At 54.5% G+C, this 6875-nt stretch overlaps 1 protein-coding gene across 34 annotated transcripts in view; it reads left to right on the forward strand.

Moving 5' to 3' along the window:
• Positions 1-6875, forward strand: part of ZNF438 (zinc finger protein 438) — a 215358-nt gene that overhangs the window by 187732 nt on the left and 20751 nt on the right. For 23 of the 34 annotated variants that reach the window (XR_014242897.1, XR_014242898.1, XR_014242907.1 and 20 more), the window contains 2 exons: positions 15-717; positions 1012-1073. The gene's annotated coding sequence lies outside the window, so the exon portion shown is untranslated. Of the gene's footprint in view, positions 1-14; positions 718-1011; positions 1074-1851; positions 2509-2654; positions 3662-6875 lie in introns of those variants that run through there. The other 11 variants (XR_014242928.1, XR_014242925.1, XR_014242926.1 and 8 more) reach the window with 11 other exon arrangements.

A 6875-nucleotide genomic window follows, 5' to 3' on the forward strand; every position in this document is an offset into this window, starting at 1 on the left:
TTCCTCTTTTCCAGATTGCTTGCAGCACTTTAGTTCTTTCTTTCGGGAACCGGGCAGGGCCCCATTGTTTTTCTGGATTCCAGGGTGTACCCCACAAATTACCCGGGGTGGGTGGGAATGAAGCCACTCTGCAATGTTCTCGTACGTAGCAGTCACAGCTGCCTGACCTCGAAGGGAGCAGTGGGTCCAAGAAACCAACCACGAGGCAAAATCTGGGGGTCCACACGCTCCAGTCATGCACCCCCTACGGAGGTGCTGCTCAGGCTGGAAGCTTGCAAACGAGGAAGTGCACCAGGGGCCAGGTGGCGACTGCCTTGCTCGCCTAACTAACATCTAACCAGTACCCACCGCGTGCCAGCTTCCGAGCCAGCCACTGGGCAGAGAAATGGACCCCCGCCACCGGGGGCTCACGGTCCAGTGGGGAGACACACCTGACACGGGGGTCCCCCCTGCTCTGAGCTCTGGGGGTGTCAGGGTGCTTCCCACCTGCCTGCCTGAACTTCCTGTCCCAGCCTGTCACCTGCCAGCCTGCGGTGGGCAAGCCTCCAGCTGCCATGTCACCTGACTGCTTCTCGGGACGCCTCCTGGTCTTCAGGCTTCCCTAGGGCCCCGGCCAGAAGAGGAGATGGTCCCCGTGTCACGGCTCAGATGGCCCTGTTGGCGGTCCTCCCCGACCCTTGATGGCTGAGATCCGCAAAGCTGGGACTAAATGGAGAGGTGAGCCTCCTGGGTACCTGGGAAGTACCGGGGCGGAGACCTGCAGGTCTTCAGCTTGGAAATTGTGCATCTTAACCATGAGGAGGGGCCCCTGTGTTTGAAGAGCACGTTTCTCCATAAAGCGCAGGACAGGCAGGGTTTTCAGGTGACAAAGAGGCATCAGCACCTACTTGGCAGCAGGCAGGAGGTGCCCAGATGGGGAGCGACCAGAATGGGCAAGAATCCCTGCTCCTCCTCCCAAGGAAGCGGACAGATGATGAAGGCAAAGAAGTAAACTGTGTGGTTTATTTGCAGGGAAACTGTTACAGAGAAAGAGGAATCAGGCAAGAGGGAGAGGATGACGCGTCACGGCCGTTGTAAGTAGAGTGACCCGTGAAGGTGGCAGTTAGAGCACGAATTTGGAGGCAAGGAAGCAGCTACTCGGGTATCTGGGAAGCGCACTCCCAGTGGAGGGACAAAGGCCCTGAGGTCGGAGCCCCCTGCCATGGGCTGGAGGGAGGAGGGGGAGAGCATAGGACACGAGGCCAGGGGTGCAGCAGGCCAGTCAGGGGTCTGAGCTCTGAGTGTGCAGGGCCTCAGAGGGCCACAGGGGACGCACAGGGTGAGGGCTCACTCTGCGGAGTGGGAAACAAGGGCAGGCGCCACAGCAACAATCCAGGAAAGGAGGCTCCTGATCTAGATGCCAATTCGTGGTGGACTGGATATGAAAGAAACCAGGGACAACGTCCAGGGTGCTGGCCTGGGTGCCTGGGTGCCTGGGCGGATGGGGTTGGCATCACCCAAGGGGGGGCAGGCCTGGTGTGGGGCGATCGGGGTGAAGTGTGAGACACATAAAATCCACGTGAGGATGTCAGGCAGGCAGGAGTTTAGTGCAGACAGAAGGCTGGAACCCCCAGCACAGAGATGTTTTTCAAGCCCCCACATGGCGGAGCTCAGGGGGAAGTGGGTGAGGCTAAAAGAGGCCTGAGGCCGAGACCTGCGGGCAGACAGGTTAGACCCACTTTACCCACCAAGGTCCAGAGACGTCTCTGTCCAAGGCTGCGGAAGGGGGTCTGCTTGGCCGGCCCCCAGCTCCTAGGGCCCTGGGAGACAGGCCCCCAGCCCACTTCCTCTCGTCTACTGGGTTTCTCCCAGGCCAGGAGCAGCAGTGATGGCCGGTCCCAAGTGTCACACGGGATCAGGGTGGGCAGGACGCTGCACGCGGACCCGCACAACCCCCGAGGCTGCCAACCAGACAGCAGCGCGCAGCATGGCCGCAAACCCGGCCTGGGCCCAGGAACAAAGGCAGGTCGGTCACTGCACAACATCTGCAGTTCTGCACAGAACGGGCCCTGTTACGCCCTGGGGCTCGGAAGCAGCCGGTCAAATGGGCTTCCCAGCAAACCCCCAAACCCGATCTCTTTCCTGGGCCAGACCCCAGGACGAAGGTTCCAGAAGGTTCCAGAAGGTCCCTCAGTCCCTTCCCCCCTCCAACTTCTCCCCACTAGGTGGCTGGGAGTTAGGGCTACATTCCCAGGTAGCATTTCCTCAGACATGAAGCCACGTTTCTCAAACCCAGGCGCCTGGAGATCCCTCTAGATTCTTCGATTCCCACATTGTTCTAGAGGAAATTCTGGTCACCTTAATCCACGCTGAGAATTACTGACTGTGGAAATCCACATGTCTGGTGTTTGTTTTTGTTTTTTTTGAGCCTGAGATTAGAAAGGCTTTAGGTCCTGAACCTCTTCCCCGGGGGGGACAGTGAGTGGCCAAGAGTTCGAAAGCCCAGCTCTGGATTTCCTTAGCCTCTTGGTAAGGCCTTACTCTCCTCATCCGTGAAATGGGAATAATAACCGTCCTTGGCTCTCGGGGTTAAATGAGTTAGTAAGTGTCAAGTTCTTAGAATAGTGCCTGATATAAGGAGCCCTCACGAAGTCCCAGGGACTCCTCCCCTGCAGGAGTGTGACAAATGGACAGAGCCCTCTGCCTAAGCCAGGTTGGAGCCGTAGTCAGAAAACAGAAAGTTTCGCATTATTTAAGCCTGGCCACCGCGCACACCGAGGCCTGCGTCACTTCGAACTGCAGCTTGAAGGGGTCAAACGGGGACTTCTTTAGAGCGACTGAAGTTTCTCGCTGTTACACTTTAAACACAGTCTTGCCAGGTGTCCTGGGAGCAGGACGAATTAAGATACTCTCGGCCAGTGAATGAAATCCAGGGTTTGGAATCCGAAGAGACAGAAGCCAGATCAGCGTCAGGCAGCTGGACGGGCAGAAAATTGTCCCCTTTCTGGTGTTTTCTTTTCATCCAAGACTTTCTTACATGTCCTCAGGCATCTGTCACTTCCAGGGACCATGAGGCTTGGCGGGAGAGATGCAGTCCTTGACGCCGGGTTCTGAAGATCAGGGAACATGCGTTCATTGCTGTTGTTTTGAAAACCAGCTGAGCTTCTGTGCGGCTCGGCCCCCCTGGGTGCTGGCTGGAGGGGACTCGGGGGCCGGAGTGTATGCTCAGCCTGTGATCCCGCAGCCCTGCCTGCCCAGCCCCAGGGACCAGTTCCCTCGCAGTCGGGGGACATTCCTGGGGGGATTCCTGAATTTTCCTGGGCATCTACAACTGCAGTCACCCGCTCACAATTGTCATTTCTGCTCCCACCTTGTAAACTTTTGCAGCCAAGCATTTGCCAGAGCCCTGGGGCCACCTGCGTTAGCCTCCAGCGAAGCAAGGACATGCAGGGAGGCATAGACTTGAGGTTCTAGTTTACATTTTTTCGAATAAATGTTAAAACAAAAACATAACTACTGAAATTAAAAATGCTTGTCTGTGCAACACCAAGGTCACCCAGCTTGCCTTGAATGGACTGTCATCACACTTTGGGACAAAGAAAGTAAACATGACGGAACCGTGACCAGAGCCAAATAAATTTCATCTTTGTTAACAAAATAAATTGACTAGGACTTTAAAGAATTATTTCCTCATGGCATTCCTTTAAAACTTAATTTCTGGGGCTTCCCTGGTGGCGCAGTAGTTAAGAATCCGCCTGCCAGTGCAGGGGACATGGGTCCAAGCCCTGGTCCGGGAAGATCCCACATGCTGTAGAGCAACTAAGCCCGTGCGCCACAACTACTGAGCCTGTGCTCTAGAGCCCGCGAGCCACAACTACTGAGCCCGCGTGCCGCAACTACTGAGCCCACGTGCCACAACTACTGAAGCCTGCGCGCCTAGAGCCTGTGCTCCGCCACAAGAGAAGCCACCGTAATGAGAAGCCCGCGCACCGCAACGAAGAGTAGCCCCTGCTCGCCGCAACTAGAGAAAGCCCGCGTGCAGCAACGAAGACCCAACGGCGCCAAAAATCAATCAATCAATAAATAAAACCTTAATTTCTGTGTTCTTAGAGCAGGTAATCATGTCATTGTTCATAGAATAGTGGTTTCTGATTGTGTGTTGCATTTTTATTCCTAAACACACGTTTTCACATTAAAAAAAAAAAAATTGTTTTTCAAAAGAAGTGCAAGAGACTTTACTTTCACTGCCAGACCTGCGAGGGTCCTTAAATGGTCAGAGAACCCTGTCTGAGACATGAGTACCCTGAGGCTCTGGGGCAGCTGAAGGGAAGTCCACGCAAAACAAGGTGAGGCGCCGATTCCCCCTGTGCCCCCCTCCTTCCCAGAAGACGCCCCTTGCTCCCTTGCCCTCTGCCGGATCCCAGCCCCGTACACCAGAGGCCTCGCTCCCACTCTCCCTGCCCTCCTGGGAGCTCTGTACACCCTCTGGCTTGGGCACCTCCTCCTGGCTGCTCTCCAGACCGTCTTCCCCTGACCCACCACATCCAGTGTATCCCACATTTACAGGTGGCTCCCTGCAGTCCACCCTAGAGACACAAAGGGGAATGAAAGCCAGTCCCAGGCTCGCACCAGCGGCACTTGGCCTCTGGGGCGACCCTCTGGCCTCAGCCTCAGCCATCACACCCTCAGGGCTGCCGAGGGTCTCTGGCAGGACCTTCCTGGAATTGTGATTCCGGAGGTGGGAGGCCTTGGTGTCTGGCAGAGGGAACCAGACCACATGGGAAGATGTCTGCTCAGTTTGGGGGGTTTTGTTAGATGCTCCACAGCTGGGGCTCTATTAGGTGGTCCCAGAAATTGGAGTCCATGGAATGCCAGTGTTCCTCGAGAAGATCTATGAGAAGCAGGCCCTGTGATCAAGGCAATTTGGGCAACACTGCAGACTCTAATCCCCCTTTGGAGCATGATACCGTGCTAACTTACGAAGGACTCCAAGGAATCCTAGAGTCGAGAAACTTGTTCAGCCCAGCGTGTCCCCATCTTATTTGATCACAGAATCCTTTCCTGGCAGACGACATCTGGAGAGGACGGAGAACACTGGATTCTCTTACGGTCCAGCTCAATACCCCGATATCTCGTTTCCTCTGATCCGGTGGCGAGCTCTCAGAATTTGGGACAGATTGAGTTTTCAGGGACGGTAACAATTTCTGATAATTGCTGCTTAGAAGCCTTCCCTCCCCCTCTCTCCCGTAAGAAACTTAACCACAGGGGGGAGAAATGAAGTTCTGGCCTCAAATGGAAGTAAGCAGCTGGAGCTGATGAATTCCAGAAGCAAGTATTCCTCTAAGCGTCTGTGTGTGAGAGAGAGATGGATGCCACGGAGGCCATGTAAATATAATTATTTCTAAGTAGAATACCTTCAACATTTTCCATTTTCCATTAGGTAGCAGGGAGGTCACGGTGAGGCCAGTTGTCCAAATATGGCTGCCAGTTCCTCTGAGTCAGCAAAGTGTATTAAAAAAAAGATCTTTGGGAGAGAAATTTCTAATTTCATATTCTAGTAAGTCTCTCCAAATGTATGGGATATTATATTTAGGGCTGTGGTTTTCAAACCTGTTTTCAAAGCATGAAAAAACCCCCCTTTCAAGGAGAATCTTACTCAAAACCCCTTCCCACAAGCCCCAGGCCAGCTTCTGAGGCAGCCTCAGGAGACCCCAGGAATCCGGTCTGGATATCTGTTTTCTAGGGCCTTGGTGCTCAGAGGGCAGGCCTCAGACCAGAAACTTCTCATCACCTGGGTGCCTGTTAGAAATGCAGCCTCTGGGCTCCACCCAGACCTGACCAATCTGAGGCTGCCTTTTCACTCCACCTCCAGGGAATCTGGGTGCACATTAATGCTGAAGAGGTGGATATGGGGATTTCTTCCTCTATTGGATCATTTCTAAATACCAGAATGAGGCTTCTTGAAAGTTAGTCTGGAAATGTTCGACTCCCAACCCAGTGACTGCTCTAAGTAGGGTAATCCAAGATAGTCCTGTCATCTGCTTGATGGTTCTCATCTGCAAAATCTACTGTGTACCCCTCCTCTCACAGAAATGGCAAGAGAAGAAGTGAGGGCGGCCTGGAAAGAGGCAGGAGAAGAGAGAGCAAAATAGTTAAAAGTAAAGAGTGTGAACCAGAGTTCCGGGACTTGAGCCAAACACTACCACCAGCTCCCCCCCGCCCACCCCCGGGTTGAATTGGGAAGGTTGATGAAGGTCCTGTCCTATTTATCCCCATCATCAAAGGGGGATGGGGGATGATGACGATGATGAGGAAGATGATGGTACCCATGATGATGGCCATGGTGAGGAGGAGGATGGTCCCCATGAAGATGACAGTGGTGAGGATGATGATGGTCCCCATGAAGATGACAGTGGTGAGGAGGAGGATGGTCCCCATGAAGATGACAGTGGTGAGGATGATGATGGTCCCCATGAAGATGACAGTGGTGAGGAGGAGGATGGTCCCCATGAAGATGACAGTGGTGAGGATGATGATGGTACCCATGATGATGGCCATGGTGAGGAGGAGGATGGTCCCCATGAAGATGACAGTGGTGAGGAGGAGGATGGTACCCATGATGATGGCCATGGTGAGGAGGAGGATGGTACCTATCAAATGACTGATAAGCAGGAAGCACCTGGAATCGCCTGGGCGGCTGGTCAGGGCTTTCACTCCTGAGTCAGTAGGCTCTAGACGCGTGCCCTGGGCGGTGGTTGGTGAGCACCTGAGCTGTGAGCCCTTCCGGGCCTGGGGGTGCAGCTGGGGCCTGAGTGCACGCAGGGGCCTCCCGGGCAGCCCCTCTGCAGGGTGGTGCTGGCACCCGGAGCCTTTCTGCATCGTGCTCGGAGCCTCTG

Source organism: Balaenoptera borealis (genome assembly GCF_965194805.1).
Source record: "Balaenoptera borealis genome assembly, chromosome: 3".
NCBI classification, from domain to species: domain Eukaryota; kingdom Metazoa; phylum Chordata; class Mammalia; order Artiodactyla; family Balaenopteridae; genus Balaenoptera; species Balaenoptera borealis.